General features: G+C 38.9%; 1 protein-coding gene across 4 annotated transcripts in view; it reads right to left on the reverse strand.

Moving 5' to 3' along the window:
- The window catches only part of pcdh19 (protocadherin 19), an 81,875-nt gene that overhangs the window by 13,380 nt on the left and 49,781 nt on the right, over positions 1–18,714 (reverse strand). The window lies entirely within an intron of this gene.

Consider the following 18,714-nt stretch of genomic DNA (forward strand, 5'->3'; position numbering starts at 1 on the left):
AACGTTTTTTCTTGAGCAGATACTCAAATATTTGAAGTATTATGTAACTGAAGATTAATCATGTTTAAATTCAGCTTTAAACTGGAGGGTGAATTTGCTTTAAAACTGTTTTAAAGATTTTTAAAGTTGTTTTTTTTGGATGGTAAAACTTTTCAAAATCTAAAATATTTGTATTAAAATCTAAATACAAATATTTTTTTAAATGTAGTTTGATAGAAAAATCACTAATAATGATTCCTAAAATTATCAGAGCTGAAATCTTTTGTCTTGGTTCATGGTATTGTGAAAACTGACACGTTTTACTTAGGATTCTTTGATAAAGAAAGTTCAAAATAATTTACATTTACTCTTGAACAATTAATTGTGATGAATACATTTAGTACATTTCATGGTGCTTTTACATGGTAATGTATCAGTTTTCCAAAATAACAACAATTATAAATGTATCTTCTTGAACAGATCATGATACTCCAATATTTAAAGTATTACGTAACGCCAAAAACTAATCAGGCTTAAAATGCAGCTTTAAATCACACGAGTTAAACACATTTTAAACTATACTCAATTTAATAACAATAATTTAATATTGCAATAACATTTTACAATTACATTTTGTGTATTTTTAATGATCATAATGCAGCCTTTCGTATTAAAAAGCATAAAAAAAAATTGTACTGATTCTCTAACTTTTGACTGCTAGTGTATGTGTTTTACCGCTGCACTGTTCTCTTTCAACCGCTGCCTGTGTGGGAATTAGTGGCACGGCTCTGAAATATGTCTTCCCGCCTCCCCTCCCACCCTGTTGATGGCCCTAGTTAAAGAATGAATTTCCAAACCGCTGCTGACAAACAATGCGGTAGCCATAGATTGGTACAAACAGTATCTGCTTAACAGCTGTGTAACTGCGTGAGGGGAAAAAAGACATCGTGATGCTGTATTATGAATCACTTTGAAGTAAAAATGAGCTGCTTTATGTTGGGAAAGAGGAGGGTGGAGGCGAGCAAATGGACTGCTTGATGTTGTGGTAATGAGCTGAGCATGTGCCGAACACAGGTACAATCTATTTGTTTACGCTGAAGGACGGTTTAGAAGAGTTATTTGTTTTGCAAGCGCATTACAAAATAATTGTTGTTACAAATGGAGAATATATAAAGTTATGTTTTCCCGTTGTGGTCCATTACTTGCTAACGTTTATCATGAACCAGGCATACGTATATACACGGCGGGTAACATATGAAGGTATATGTATAGATACAGTGAAATTATGCAGTGAAAAATACCATTCATTAATTTTTCTTTGGTTTAGTCCCTTATTTATCAGGGGCCACCACAGCGGAATGAACCACTAACTATTCCAGCATATGTTTTATGCAGAAGATGCCCTTCCGACGCAACCCCCGGCAAAACAACCATGCACTCTCACATTCACACACACATAAAATACGGCCAAATTTTTTTACCTAATAATAAAAATTTACACAGAGATGCCAACAGGCCCAGCTGGGACTCAAACCAGCGAATTTCTTGCTGTGAGGTGACAGTGCTAACCACTGAGCCACCGTGTCGCTCCTGAAACATTACATTTTATACATTAAAATTCTGCAAATTACATTTTATTAAGCAGAAAGATATAAATATGTGTGAGTATTCTTAAATGTAAAGATATTAGACATGAAAAACATGTTGTTATAATAAAATAATCAATTATTTATTTCGTGATTTATTTCCGACGAGTCCTTAGAAAGCAGAGCAAAACTGTTAATTTGGTATATTATTTAAAAATAGTAATTATTGATGTTGCAGTGTATTATTTCTATCATATTATATTTGTTGATGTATTATTATTTTTATAGTTGGTTAAAATGCTAACTTTTGTATAGACTTGGAATGGTGGACTTTAAATGAACAGACTTTCAAAATGTCCTGGTTTTTAATTCACAGTAAAGTGATTACATCAGAGTATTCATAATTCTGAAGATGAATTATTGTGTTTGAGAAAATGCTTGTCATTTGTCATTCACAACATTATTTGACCATTTTTTCCACTGGTAAAATGAGACATTTGACATAATCAGATTCCTGCTTGCATTATATTCAATGCTATATAAGCTGGAGTAGTTTTACTGACACTGTTAAACATTTATTTTCATGCACAACATTTTGTGTTCTCTCCGAAAAAAAAACAAAACATAAAACGCAGGTCGTAGTCATAACTCAAAAATGCGATATTGCACGATTTCCACTGTTATTCACAGCCTATGCAGTTTCTGTTCACTAAAGTCCCCATTGGCGTGCATGGGCATCTCAGTAGTAAACAAAAAGTGCGTCAGTCACTTTTAACGCTCTTTGTCGGCGTCCATGTTGCTGAGCAAAGTATATAAAACGACGTGAATACTTGTGTGTTCTCCGTTTTGCTTCTCTCCTGACCTTGAAAATATAATTGGCTAACTTGTAGAAAAGCTAAATTAAGATCTAGTGTAGGGTCGAATCGATATCGCAATCTTTTTTTCGATTATCGTGCAGCTCTAGTTTCTTGTATGTTTAATTATTCAATCAATGAATTCTCTTTGAATCTTACCTAATGACCAAATCTAAACAAACAGTTATGTACAGTACTGTCTCTAAATTTGATTTGATTTAATCATTGCATCTAAAGGCTGTCTATGAAGAACGGTTGCATGCACTGTCTTTAAGCTTTGAGGAGCGACTCTGAGGAGCTGAACCGAACTGAAGTCTTAGATTCCCTTGAGGAAAGCAACAACCTGACGTCATCTCCCTGCGGCCGTACCACTGCACTCTCCCTGGATTGTGTCACGGCCTGAAAAGCAGAGAGCATGCTAACACAGACTCAAGTGACATCTTAAAGCCCACTGAAATCAGATAAGAGAGGAATTTGACAGATAACAGAATTTTATGTCTCTGGCTTTGGAAATTACAGACTCGCTCATTAGCTCTGGACAAGCACAGAGAAGGCCATTGTAGTGGTTCTCGACCCTCTGGTATCTCTTGATAATGGCGGTCTCGAAATTAACCCGACTCATAGATCTGGCAGCCGCAGTGGCACGAACACTAAGTCTGCCAGTCAAAAGAGCTCCTCTTCTCTTCCAAAAGGATTGGTTTGTTGAGGAGGACATCTTTAAATACTCTGTTACGAATGCTGCATCCTGTGTTTAAGCTTGACCGAGTGATGTAGCTAATTTACTCAGAAACCCTTGAGTCTGAGAAGAGCGAGAGGGACAAAGCCGAAAGTAAATTACATCTGGGCTGGGCTTTGCGGGTTGAGGGGTTTGGATGGGGGAGCGAAACGCAAAACTCACTGGCTGCAGAATTAAATCAGCTGTGAGAAGCACATTGGCGAAGTCAGTGAACCCCTCTGTAATCTGCAGGCCGGCCTGTTTTCTTAAGCAAGCCTACGAGATATTCCTCTATTAGGGCTTTATTTGCTATTCATAAAGCACCCAGCCTAAAGAATGCAACTGGCTTCAGGGCAGGGGGAGGAAAAAATAGATTTGTGGGTGGATGAATGTACAGTTTTGCTTGTGTTTACTTTGTGTCTCATGACCTTCCTTCTTTGAAGTTTTTTTTTATTTCAATTAATATTGCTTGTATTTGAGCGGTGAGAAATGAAAAGAATAAATATATACAATGTATCATTCAATAGTTTAGGTTCAGTGCATTTTCATTTCGTTTTGTTTCCTTTTGCTCTTACACTCCCACTAAGGCTGCATGTTTTAACAGGGAACTTTACTCCCTGTTTATTTAACCTCATTTTGCACCTTTGTGAGTTTCTTTTGTTAAGCACACACACACACACACACACGCAAATTGTATTTTGAAGAATATTAAAAATGTTTAAGTAGGAGGTATACCAGCAAATGTTAGGTGAGCAACATTCTTTAGATTGTCTCCTTTTGTGTTGGATGGTAAATAGAATCTCGTACAGGTTTGGAACAACTGAAGGTTGAATAAATGATGACAGAATTTTAAAAAAGGAAATCAATTCAGTTCATCTTTATTACTATAGCCTTTTTTTAATGTAGATTGTGTCAAAGCAGCTTTAAGCATTTATTCGAAATATTTCATAGCATCATAAATTTATTCAATTCCACCGATTTGGACTGAGTTAATGAATCCATGCCTTTGAACAGAACACTACATATCGAAAGCTAGTTGATTCACTGATAGGAATGACCAAAGAAGGGGCTATTTAAAGCCCAGCAGGAGAGTAAACTGAAAAGTCCTTAACATCCTTTCCCACGAAGTGCCACTGCTTCATCTTCCTCCCATTGTGCTATTGAAATGTTTTTAAGTTGTTTTTAATCGTCTTATTTTATTCAGTGGGAATAAAGCCGATGCCCTGTTCCTGTCAAGCTAAGACTGACACAAACGCACCTGGACACAATGCAACCTGAGTGCCTAAAATCAATGTGTCTTCTCTTCAACAGCTGGGCCTGAATGCGTCAGCCGAATACTAATATCTCCAGACTGCCATTCCCTAAGAGACGCGTGCGAGCGGCCTGCATGCATAGACTCTGTTACATAATTAATGCAGTGTGCCTTCTCATTCAGGCATGTTCACTGTGTCAGTCTTGGCTATGCGTTTTAAATTCCGTTTTATCTTGTTTTTCAAGCTGGCCTATCTCTTTCGCTTTCTTTCGCTCTTTTGTCTTTCTCTTCCTCTGTCTCTCACTCTCTGCTTCTTTCTCCCACTTTCTTTTAACCGAACTCCCTCATTATTTCCCTCTCTCCTTTCACATTCTATCTTTTCAGATAACTCAGAGAGACCGTATAACGTCTGACTGCTTGTTAATGTCACATTCTCTTCTTTTTTTTCAGTTGATTTGCTGACGCATATAGGTACAGACGCTTGGAAAAGGGCTACCTGTAACAGAAGTACCTCCTTCTATCATGCCATCATTTCCAGGCATGACAGGAGTCAGAAGCCAAGAGGAGGAGCCCTGCTGGCTCACCTGATGCTTACTGTACCACCAAGGAGAAATACGCCATCCAAACCAGGCTCCAGGTGCAGTATAGCCATGCCACCTCAATGTCGGTAACCGTCTGGCCTCACACCGGGGATGACACACCCCTTTGTTTCGCATCCCTATATATGCTTAAAATGTCTGTTTTTATTAGCATTTCAATAGTATTTACCTCCCACATGACTAGAAACACCCATTCAACAGCTATTCATTGCAAAACAAGATCATATAACAGTGAACAAAAAACTATAGAAATCATTCTAACAAGCTGAAACGTTTTTATGATTAGCAACGTTACAGTAACAGTTGTTAATATTGTTTGTTTAACCTTGATTTATCCTTTCAGAGTTATTTTATAAACGGTAAGACTTAAAGAACTTGAAACGGAAATGTTTTCTAACATAATAAATGTCTTTGCTGTCACTTTGATCAATGTAATGCATCCTAGTCGAGTAAATGTTTCTTAATGGCTTTAAATGTACCGACCAAAACAACAACGTCTTAAAAACCTCTTTGAGAAATGAGTTTAAAAACCTCTACATCCTCCATAGCCATGCTGTCTCGAAGTCAGTAACCGTCTGGCCTCTCACCAGGGACGACACACCTCATTTTGTTTTTTCATCCCTATGGACACTTTCAGCCTCATTTCATTAGTATTTCAATAGCCTTCGCCTACCATGTGTCCAAAAACTGCCAGCTGAACAACTATCGAAATTATTCCTACAGTATATGCTAATTTGGTGATCATGAAACTTTACTTTGATGAATAATAACTTTGCTAACGGTTCAAATAAGCTGCATTTATTTGCAGTGCAAATGTTTTGGAACATAAGTATCTTTGCTGTTGCTGTGGATGAATTAAGTATTAAAGTATCTTAATTTTCTCTAAATAAAATGTTAAATCTCGAAAACAGATTGTTAAAAACCTCATGTATTTGATCCATCTCTAAGTCAGTAACCGTCTGGCCTCTCACCAGGGACGACACACCTCGTTTTGTTTTCTCATCCCTACGGACACTTTCAGCCTTATTTCATTAGTATTTCAATAGCCTTCACTAACCATTTGTCCAAAAACTACCACCCTGAACAACTATAGAAATGATTCTTACTTTAACGATTAACAACTTTGCAAACAGTTCATAAGAACTGCATTTATTTGCAATACAAATGTTTTGTAACATGAGTATTTTTGTTGTTACTATAGATGAATTAAGTATTAAAGTATTTTAATTTCTCCCAAATAAAAATTTAAAGCCTAAAAAGAGAGTTTTAAAAACCTCTGTCTAAGTCATCTCTAAGTCAGTAAACGTCTGGCCTCTCACCAGGGACGACACATCTCATTTTGTTTTCTCATCCCTACGGACACGTGCAGCCTTATTTCATTAGTATTTTAATAGCCTTCACTTACCATGTGTCCAAAAACTACCACCCTGAACAACTACTTTGCAAACAGTTCAAAATAACTGCAACTATTCACAATACAAATGTTTTGTAGCATAAGTATGAGTTGATGAATTGACTATTAAAGTATCTTAATTTCTCTTTAATAAAATTTTAAAGCCTGAAAAGAGAGTTTTAAAAAAATCCATGTATTTGTGCCATCTCTAAGTCAGTAACCGTCTGGCCTCTCACCAGGGACAACACACTTCGTTCTGTTTTCTCATCCCTATGGACACTTTCAGCCTTATTTTATTAGTATTTCAATAGCCTTCACTAACCATGTGTCCAAAAACTATAGAAACTATAGAAATTATTCTTACGTTACTTTAATGATTAACAACTTTGCAGATAGTTTAAAGGAGCTGCATTTTTTGCAATACTAATGTCTTGTAGCATAAGTGTCTTTTCTGTTATAGATTATTAAGTATAAAATTATCCTACATATTTTTTTAAAGCCTAAAAAGAGAGTCTTAAAAACCTCATGTTTTTGTGCCATCTCTATGTCAGTAACCGTCTGGCCTCTCACTAGGGACGACACACCCGTGCTTGTTGCCACATCCCTATGGGCGCTTTATTCTCCATATATTAGTAATACAAAAGTCTTCACTCCTCGCATTAACCCCACCACCCCCCACCCCTTCCTGCCCCCCCCCCCCCCCCCCCCAAATAAAATAAAACAAACACAAAAAAAGCCACATTGGCCAATCATTGCTAAATGTGATGTAACACTGGGCAAAAACTTAAGAAGACATTTTGAAATGCTGATTTGATGCTCAAGAAACACTTTGTATGATCGCAAACATTTGTGTTACGTTTTTTTTTTTAAGGATTTGTCATGCATTTCTTTCCAGGATTTGTTGTTGAATGGAACATTGAAATGTTTTTGGAACATGATAAATGTCTTTACTGTCGCTTTTGACCAGTTTAAATCATTCTTGTTGATTAAATGTATCAAAGCACTTCATACATCAATGTAAATAACCTTTACTTCATCAAGAACTAAATGGTTAATGAAATGACCACAGCAGAATTAGCAATTTAATACCCCAAAGATCCTAATCTTTAGCTGTGCCAGTCGATAACCGTCTGGCCTCCTACCAGTGACGACATGCCCTTTTTGTTTTCTCATCCCCATGGACACTTAGAGTCTCCCTTTATATTGGTATTTCAATAGTCTTCACTCCCCACATGGCCAAAAACAGCAGCACTTTTCAGCCTTGGCAAAATGCAGTGTAATGTAACTTCAGAAATCATTCTAATTGAGATGATCCTCAAAAAAACATTCTTCTTAAAATGAGCGTTCATTACATTTGTGTTGCTTTCTATTTACGACAATAAAGAAAGTTCCCAAACACCAGATAATTTAATCAAAGAATTAAGTCCAAAGAATTAATACATTATACAGTAGGAATACAGTAGATGAATTGGGTAAACAAAAAAAATAGTCCATAGTGTATGAGTGTGTGTGAATGAGTGATTTATGGGTGTTTCCCTGTACTAGGTTGCAGCTGGAAGGGCATCAGCTGCATAAAACAAATGCCAGAGTAATTGGCGGATCATTAAGCTGTGGTGGCTCCTGATAAATCAGGGACTAAGCCAAAGAAGAGTGAGTGAGTGATCAAAGCTGTTGACCAAAAAAAATTTGACTTAACATCCCCAATAGTTAACCACCAGTACTCTCACTGAGGATGCTGCATACCAAATTAGTTTCACATGTCTACAAATACTAACATCTTCCATTTTAATTAGTATGAATAGTTGTTGCTATCAATAGTCTTCTCTCCCCATGCCTAGAAATGGTAGCTCTGGCCAACCATTGCAATATGTGGTGTAATACTGAATAAAATTGACAGGCGGAGCAGCACTGCAGCTGAAATGGCAACAGACCTTGGCTTGAATCGCAGCCAGACGGTGGGGAGGGGACATATGTGATTGCTCATCTATATGCTGCAAAAGCTTACCTTAAAGAAAACATGAGTCATGCACTGAGCTGAGACTCAGCAGTGGGGCGTATTCCTCACTGATCACAAACAAGAAGAAAAACAGCATAGACTAATGTCAGACTCGACTTGAGTCAAGGGAAGTTAGTGGGTCATTGGTGATGGCAGGCACCCGGTTGTGCCAGAGGGGTGGGTGGCATTGCGAAAGGCACAATGTGGGCAGAGTTGCTGTGGCTGAAGTTAATTGGATTTCCCTAGTGCCCACTCCTGGCCACATGCGGGGCCGTGACATTAAATGCCCTTATCTATGACAGAAGAATAAGACAGAGTACAGAGAAAGCTACTAGTCTTAAGAAGCCCTACTGACAGTCCCAAGTCACCTCTCATGATCTTTCACATATCCAGCTCAACTGGGGTGGCGCGGTACTGGTTGGGTTTGGCATGCTATAAAGGGGCCCTAGAGAGTTTTAGGTAGGCATGGGACAATAACCGTTTATTTCCTGCATTACCATTCCCAAGGTATGTCTATGATTTTTTTTATTTTATTATTATTTTTTTTTTTGGGACAAAAGTATCTCCAGCAGAAAAAAAAATATCTAAAGATGCTGTTTTAAATTAAAAAAAAAATAAAAAAACAAACAAAGAAAGACAGTAGAAGTCAATAATTAATTTAGCCTGACATGTTTACTGTTCCAAAATATTTTAAATGTTTTTTTAAATAAAATATACTGTCAAAAGGGGAAAAAAGAATATATTTTAGAGCAGTAATGAAAATACCACGAAACCATAAAACCGTGATATTTTTGTCCAAGGTTATCATACCGTCCCATGCCTAGTGTTAGGACACTTGAGTCACCTTTAAAAAAGGTATGGAAGTCATTCAAGAATATTATTTTATGTATTTGCCAACAGCTGATCCTGGCAGAACTAACTTTTGATAATTTTTAATGATTTTCCAAAATGTAGGGTCAGTAAGACTTTGTCTTTCTAGTTTCTAGTGATGAGAATGACCCATGGGGAAAATTAGTTTGTCCAGTGATTGACCTGGATCCTAGGTCTTACAACTACTCTGTGCCAAAAAAAATAGTGCTAATTTTAGTATTGATATAAGAGTATTATCAAAGTCCCTTCAAGACAGGTCATTTCATTTCACAGATTCTCTAAAACTGTTTGCCAAGTTTATGATTACAGTACATATTTGGAATCACCAATAAAATTAAACAACATCTGTCTCGTAAGTTTCGCTTCTAAACGTTGGAATCAAACAAAATCGGCATATTTTCAGGTTGTCTGAGCTAATGCTATTCCGCACTCAAAAGGAATGGGATAACGACACCAACCTCATTTATAGCCGTTCTATACATTATTATGCTCTGAATAATGATTGTCAGATCGCACCAGTCTTCTGAAGTAATCCACAACTTGGTCTTGATAGTGAATCTCCTCCAGAATTGACAGTGACTCTTTGTTTACAAGTTTGTAGGCGTTTGAGTAATTGCTGTCATGTGACTTGCGTTTGACAGGACAAACTTGGTGTTCTTGCTTCAGAATTAAGATTGAATCCCACAAGAGTAGCTTGACACAGGAGCTGATAATCCCATAAGGGTCAGAGATTGAATAAGACATCTACCACTAATGTGCAATCGTGTGATAGCTCAAATTTGAATGGACCCATTAGGGCTTCCTTTTACAATTTTGGGATGATAATGTGACAAATATAACAAGTAAAATTGCATATTATCCTTTAATATTGGGAGGCAAAAGGGTCTGAGTTCCCACTGTGACGTTTGGCACATTTGATTGTGTTGATCTCCAGTCTTGCAGTGCAGCAGCCCATTCCATCCGAGTCTTTAATGGATAGTGCACGAGAGCAGGGGAGCATCATTAAAAAACCCATTTTGAGGCCTCCCTGTCTCCCATTAAACTTAACAGCCAGCCTTGCCCATTAGTTTTTATCCTCCTTTTTAAGGGGTTGGGGGCAAGAGCCCTAAAACCATGAAGGTTAATTGGCTACCCAGAGGATGGCGTGATTGAGTTCAATCTCCTCTTTTTGAAATCCTAGAAAACAGACCATAGATGCAGCATGAAGCAAAACAAAGTCTGTTGCAGTGGCATTCTCAGAATGCGCAGCACACTATCTCTTCCCCCTCCAAGGGAATGGTTGCTTAATCTCTGAGGAAAGCTGACCACTTTGAGAGAAAAAGAGAAGGGTATTTTGCACGAAAAAGGTTTGCTGACTTTATAGAGATGAAGCCTTTGGGCAAGGTGGGGAAACTCCCAGGGTTTGTGGCCGTAACTGATCTCACTCACCAGTTCCTGCCTTTAATCTTTCATCAATAGCTGATAATCTGCCCGGTTGAAGTCATTTTTATGCAGGAGGAATCTGAACTGAATTTTAACCCACTGAAACGGAGCGAGGGAGGTTGCAGTGAGGACAGAAGGATGAAGGGGTGAAGAGATGAAGGCATTCCTGTGAACTCGGTCAGTCATTCCCCACAGCGCAGTCATTGGCTGTTTGATGGTCCGTCTGCGTATGCATTTCAGTCGATCATTTCATGTTTACACCAGGGCAAATGAATATACATCAGAGTGACAGGATACAAAAAGGCCAGATGCCCAGGGTTTTAACCTTTTCGTAATGGCTGTAATTACCTCAGATGAGCAGGAGGCATCATTTATCGTTATGATTCAGGTTGAGTCGTAATACAAGAGAACCATAATGGATTGTATGAAACTAAAACAGGGAATATTGCAGGGGAAACGCATGGAGGAAAGCTCTATACACGCTGCATTAATATGAAGAGGGTTAAAAGAGAAAAACTCGCACTGCCGCAGTGACAGAGCAGCCAGTTCTCCCTCGTATTTTCCCTCTATCTTTTCCTCCACTCTCTTTTCTCTCTCTCATTCACTCACACCTCCCTCTCTTTTTTCTACCCAGCTGCAGTGATAAATGTCTCTTTGTATTCTGGACAGAAAACTGCCGGGTAGAATGTACTTGTCAGAAGACAGCTGATTTTTTTTTCTTTACCGGTGCAGTTTAGTCGTAATCTTTCCTTGAGTGCGCAAACCTCAGCAGTGCAAAAAATAAATAATTAAATAAAAATACAATGGACATTAAGTGAAGTAAATAATGTGTGCAACAGATTGTTGCATTTGTATATGTGTGGGCATGTTTAGTGAGTGGTTCTCTTAATCAGGGTGCATTTCAGGGCACATGCGTGTCCTAATATCCAAAAGCGTAGATTGGGAATGTTTTAGTGTTTTAGTGACACGAGTTGAGCTATTCTAATGTGATAGTAATGGGGTTGAGGGGGGTTTGTTGTGGGTACTTTGGCTTTATTCCAGCAGGAAACTCTTCCTGCTGTCTATTAAACCACCTGTCCACTGATCAAGGCTCACTTTTTGGCAGAACTCGCCACAGAGTCCAACCAAATCCCAGTCAAACAGAGAGGCTATGAAGATGAGGGTTTGGTTTGACTCAACATTAGTGCTGAGAAGATTTCATTATTGGATGAATATCCTTGATCTCAGTGTGTTATCTGCAGTGTTTTATTTGCTCAATATATTATTGTATAATATCTGAAAAATGAATGAAAATGAATGATATCTGAAAATGAATATAGCAAGCATGCTAATAAATATTCTTAAATTGTTGAGCCATGCTCTAGCCAACCCAGGTAGAAGAGTCTTGGGATAGGATGTACTTGCTTGGAGACCTGGGCTCCCTAGTAGCATTTGTAACAATGAGGCTATTATGCATGGAAATTGTCCAAGAGTCTTCCAAAGGAATGGACTTTGTCTCACCTCACTATTAGTTACGTTCCGGTTAGAGCACAGCTGGGTATGCAGTGGGGTTACCTCGATTTTACCTCCCCTTGAGGCCACTATGCCCATGGGCTTTGTTACCTGTAGATTTTCTTTTTTGGAGAGCGAGAAAGAGAAAGTAATGTGGTTTTGGATGAGGGCCACGAGTCAGGAAGGGCCAGGAGGGGACAGAGCAGATGGACATGAGGATGAAAGGTGGGTGGGCAAGAAATCCAGCGTAGTTAAAGACAACTCTCCAAAAACACAGATCAATCAGGATAGTGCAATTTGGCACACTGCAGACGGTGTGGCGCCTCGTTTCAGCTGACCCATTCATCTATCTGGCTAAAACCCTCACTCAATGCTTTTTGTTTTTCACGATCTCTCGCTTATTAACCCTTAGATGCACACTTTTTCATTTCTCCTTCCTTTCAGTCTTCCAAATTGACTTTAGATTGAAGAGCAGCCGTTCTTTCTCACTGTGACTATCAAACAGCACATTACCTTGCCTTAATCTTCTCCTCTGTGTTGAGCACGGGGCCAATATCCCAGCATTCCTAACAGCGCAGAATTGCACCAAGTTACATACGTGTTCAACAAACAATTGGGATTCAGCTTGTTTTCGGAGGAGATTATTAACACACAGCCACAAGCGCTGGTCCTGAATAAGCAATGGAATCCTGAGCCCTCTTTTCCTCACCGTCCCACTCTCTTTCTCACTTTCCGTGAATCAAAGCCAGGATTGTCTGGAAAATGAGCTGTCAACCGAGGGTTCGCAATGAGATACATCAGCCTCATTGCCAGCCCAAGAAATAATGAACCGCTCCTCTCTCCCCTACCACCCCCCCCCCCCCCCCTTCTGATATGTTCAGTAAGCTACCCATAACAAGTGCAGAGAGATAAGAAGCCCCCTCTTGAGCTGATTAAACCCCATTTCGAGCATTCAGAAAGAGGGTTTTGAAGATTGGGGTTCAAGGCAGAGCAATGCCATTCAGAGTTATTATTGTCTGAGATGTTTTCATGTTTCTGAGAGGAAGGCACACCTTCAAAGAAAACGACCTCAAGGCCTACCTGCCAGAGTACGGTGTGAAAGCTCTGAATAAAAACACGATTAATTTCCTCATTTTTACACAATGTTGTGAAGCTACCCGCTGCAGAGCTAAGCTCTAACACCTTGCAGTAATACTCTGACACTTAATAGAGAAAGTAAACAGCTCGTTTAAGGGGGCGTTTGCACAGGCAATATGTGCTATTTTTTAATAATAAATCTATTTTACACATATATGAATCAGGCCAATAAACACATTCTTTTTAAATCCATTGTGCTAGGCCTAGCTTACAAATTCATACAGCCAATGCTATTTTTTAGTCATTAAAAATCATCTTTTGGTTAGTATCTTTTAAATTTGCAACGTTTTCATTCATTCTAGTGAATTTTACTCATACTAAAATAGTACTGTACTATGTTTACTCAACAGAAATAACTTTAAAAAATTTAAACACTCTAAAATTTACTTTAAAAATGTATAATTGAGGTCCTGAAACAATAGTCTTATTTCTACAGGCTCATAGCCAGCCTGGTGAAAGGGGTGGTTCTTTTTTCTTAAAAAGTGGACCTTTTGGGGGTTATTCGCATCATTTCCTTTTTAATTATGACATTTCAAGAGTTCACACTTGGATAATGCTCGAATATGATAGCAAGTTTGGCATTCTGTCCCAGGAGAGAACCCTGAGTTCAAAGATAGATGAGCCCAAAGCTATGGCCTGTTTTATATTTTTCTACTTCACAATATTTGTTATTAATGTGGACTTCAACATTGCACATATGACCCTTTAAATATTTTTTTTTATTATTAATAGCTCATTTTCAATATTCATTTTATCCCAAATAAAAAGATCTGAACCTTTCCTTGAATCGTACATCGGAGTGTGGGCACCCACAATCGGAAAAATAAACTAGCACCTATGGTCCCCAAATATAAAGACATTATTTTAAAAATATACCTGCAAGTCTTATATCAGGCAGAAATTCAGTGAGCCTTTAATGTCTGATTCAGTCAAATGTTAATATTAGTTTTTTAAGGGAAGTCAGCTGTCATAATGCACCCTTGAGGCTGCAGTTCACTTCAGAGTCGAGAGAAAACCGCACCAAACTGTCAAAGACATCATTTCTCCTGCTCTCTGCACCCTGCTTACCTGACTCTGAGTCCTCTCTCTGTCTTTCTCTGTTCTTGTCTTCATTTTGACATCTGTCAGCATTTGCATTAGTCGATCAGAGACCCCCACACGGGGAAAAAAAATGTTCCTAAAAGTTTAAACCGAGTCTGCAGAGCAAAACTGTTATTTATAGTTGTCAATTCTTCTAACATAAGCAAAACTGGCAGGAATGTTGAGCAGCGTGTACAGATTTTTCCAGTTAGCAGGTTGGAGAGAATGAGAGGGCACTAATAGGGAGGGGTTTGTGATGGGTTGGGGAGGGGGGGTCCGTGGGGGGTGATGGAGACAAAAAGGGAAACTCTTTTATCAATTTCATCAAAATCAATTAGAAGCCGGAGTCTACTGACGGGGCACTGGGTGGTGGAGGGAGTGTGAAATCCCGGGGCATGGGAGGAGATACAAGCCCATGGGGACAGAGGAATTGATGAATAAAAGACTCCCGGGGTCGGGGACACTCTGAGTGGAACATGCTGGAACTCAGCAGCTGCAAATTGAGCTGCCAAAGCTCCTCAATCTCCTCAGGGGTTGGGGAAAAAAAGAGAGAGAGGAGAAGAAGAGCTTAATGGTGACTGTCATTTTGTCTGGTGGGACTGGGAACTCTACAAATAGCCTTCAACCAGACCTCTGGCCTCAAACAAACACAATCAACAGTCGTTCCTTGAGATTGCTGGATTGGTCTGTGCCCGTAGATGCGGTAAAGGGGATGTGAAAGGTATTTTTCATGTTTATATTGAGATACCACCATCCTCAAGAGTCTTTTACTAGTAAACTGATGTATAATTCAATGCAGGGAGGTTTTAAGCGTAGAGGGAAGGGTTCAGCCGGCGACATGCAAGCCATAACCCATTCATCAATTCTGCCCTAATGCAATCATTGGCTCTTGACCACCACAGCCCTGCTACAGTAGCATTAGCACCATCTCCCACGCTTTCCTGTCAAGAACATGCCATCTCCAGATCGGTGTGATATTTTGTCCAACAGAAGCCTCTCTAAATTGATGTATTCTTGAAAGAAAAGCGACACAAACTGCAGGAAGTAGACATAGATCCTGGTAATAGAATAAAAGGGTATGAAGGAAGCACCCCTAAGGAAGTGCTGTTTATTGTGTATTTAGAGACTCCAGTCCTAAGAGTGCTTTTTTCTAGACGTTCTCACACTTCATCTCACAATGGAAAAAAAAAGTTGGGGCGGAGCTATTTTAAATCGGAGGTAACAACTGTGTCCCTGGTGCAAACGTTACCTTTTTCAAAGAGCTGCGTGAATCATAAACATTTACACTGCTCGGGAGCCTGGGGAACGAGACAGGAGGGAGCTTACTATCCCTCAACTTCCTGCTTCTGTTTGTTTCCAGGAAGAATGAGGAGAAAAAAACCAACAACTTAAAAACAAAAGAAAAAAAAGCGGGGAAACAAAGCATAGTCTTTATATCCAGTCTCTCTGTTGATGTCCTTTGGCAATTGCAGTTTAAGCTTGTTTCACTGTACTAGAACAGTTAAAGAGGAGATCAGAGGTATTCCCACTACAACCACTATGTGCCTCAGTGTCTTGGTGAATGAGTGTGTCTGTTTCCTAGCTGGGAATTCTGCCTTATGTTGCTTTTCAGTGAATACATGATTGTCTAAATTTATTACGCTAACGCCTTGCTCTAGTGTAGCACTATTTATGGAACAAAAAAGATAGAGTTTTTGAAGTAGTATCATCCTGGATTTGAGATATTTAAGTTGATTTAGAGCAAATTCAGTTAGTACAACACACTTTAGCAACATCATATTGTGATGATTTTGCCAAGTATGATGCAATCCTGGATTAACATTCATGTTGATCCTGAAACATCGTTTTTGTTCGAAAATGTAATCCATACTCGTTCTCTACCCCTAAACCAAACCACAACTGTAAATTATTACAGGGGATTACTGTAGTTGGATAACTTTAGGCCTAAACTTAACATAAAGGGCCCTATCATACATCCAGCGCAATAAGGCACAAGACATGTTTGGCACGAATTGTTGCTATTTTCAGACCAGCGCAACCCTAATTTTCACGTTTTGCACCACCATTTTTAAATAGCAAATCCATGTCGGGGGCTTTTTTCAATTTATTCACGACAATTTGCATTTGTATAATAATATTATTGTTAGCAGTATTATTTATTATATGCATATTTATATTTGTTTTAATAAAAACAAGTTTAGATTTGTCCACCTGTCAGGTTTTGGAGACATATGCATCACCATATGGGGCGTAAGAATAGGACGTGTGTTTGGATATAACTCAGTTATTTGACCACACTTCGTTATGGTTGTTCATTTAGTTGTTTGCTGGAAATTAGAACTGAATTTAAAAATAGTTTTGAAACAAATCTGTGTGCTTAACAAGCAAAATTAAATATGTAGGCTAATGGATGTCTTCAGCGGAGGGCGTATAACACCGTTTCCTTATCCACGAAAGTAAAGGAGTAAAGTCAAGTGTGAAAGTAAAGAGGCCGAATGGAGGAGGCTCATTCTTTATCCTCGCGCTGCAGATGGTCTGTTTACCTGATTTCTCGCTAGTGAATCATTCAGTTTTTCCTATTACAAGTCCGCTATGTAAATAGCAAATGTGCCACTGACTCTTGAAGGGAATCTGAGATGAAACTCTGATTGGTTTAATGCACGTTATGCTCAAAATACACCAATAACTCATTAAGAGAATAAGCACAACCCTGTTAGGCCATGCGCCAGGGCGCAAAGCGTATTCCATCCTTAAAATAGCAAAAATGGTTTTGGACTTGCCCGTTAATGCTTTTGCACTATGCACTTTAGACTTTGCACCTAGATCTTAAAATAAAGCCCTAACAGTAAATGTATCCCTTAATTCTGATTGGCTGATTGGAATGTTGTTCCAGGATCAACATAAATGTTAATCCAAGAACATGTCCTACTTGGTGAAATCCGGTTGGCGATTGTGCAAAAGTGACCACCCACTTTTTGACCAGCTTTAGTTCCAGATGTGGAAGTTTCTACATCCTTTTTAAAGGAATCAAACCAACGAGCAACAAGTTGAATCAATCCAGGTGAAGCATTATTATTAGAAGAAATGTTGAAATAATGTAGCTTGATAACTTGCACCAGCAAGTCTCATCATTGTTGCTACCAGTAAGTCTGTCTTTATAGGTTTATACATTGTTGCTAAAACAATGAGTTCTTCCTCCCTTGTGGAGGAAATGCCTGGGATTTTGACTATTGCCTTTGTGATGCAAGATACATTGATCTATTCTTCTGGATATGCAATTTAAAGCACTCAAATGAGAGCCGCCTGTCTACTACATTGCTTTTCACTAAGCAAAAAGAGCTTGTAGCTGCTGTGGAATAATATGATAGAAGACATGCCTGAAAATGACATTAGTATCTGATACTTGTCACCGTCTAATGGCTTTGGTTAAAACCGATGACAGCAACCCTGAAGTGCCTGCTCATTTTGCTTATCTGCTGTCCTTTATTGTCAATGTTTGCTTGCTCATAAGCAGATAAGAGCTTTGCTAATGATAAAATGGCTGACCTGGAAAAGCTTCATCTACTTGTAACTTTCTCTGTGTACATTTTTCTAATTGCGTCCAATTATGTAAGTGGCGAGCTGGAGGGTATGTCAGAGTGCCTTTTATGACTTTCTTTATATGCATTTCTCTTACGGAGAGACGTCTACAACAACTTAAACTGCAGTCGCTGATCATTGTTCATTACACGTTGACAAGAAGTTGGCGGTGGAAGAAATGTAGATCTCCATCATAATCGTAATTCCTCTCAGAGCCTAACATACACCAAGACGAGCCTAGCAACCCTCAAACAAATCTGCGACATGCTCACATATCAAATGTAAATGGGGAGTATGTTCCCTTCTCTCCGGTTGCCAGGTAGCCATACGTCTTGTGATTCATCTGGAGAACAAACCGGTTAATTAGCCTGCTGGAATTAGCCATAGCACACACACGATCTGGACCAAATGAGATCTTAATTGGTTCACCTGCCAATTCTACATAATTCAGGCTCCTGCTTTACAGAGGGAGGGAAAAAAAGGCACAATGAGGAAGAACAAGCTAAATTATTTTATAGCCGTTAACTCGGTCTTTTCTCTTCCTTAGCTCTCTTATTAGGCTCTCCTTCTCCGAGCAAAACGCTGAGATTTGTAAGCAGCAGTGTGCTGTGAGTCAGAAGCAGCCAGGCTTGATTTAGCATGTCGCAGGCGAGCCACAATGCCTCACGTTCTTTAAACTCCAATCTGAGCGTCCGTCCTGCCGATTTTAATGACCTCATCTCCCTCAGAAATGCTTTTTATTCTCCTCCCTCATTCAGCAA

The sequence above is a fragment of the Danio aesculapii genome, chromosome 14 (genome assembly GCF_903798145.1).
Source record: "Danio aesculapii chromosome 14, fDanAes4.1, whole genome shotgun sequence".
NCBI classification, from domain to species: domain Eukaryota; kingdom Metazoa; phylum Chordata; class Actinopteri; order Cypriniformes; family Danionidae; genus Danio; species Danio aesculapii.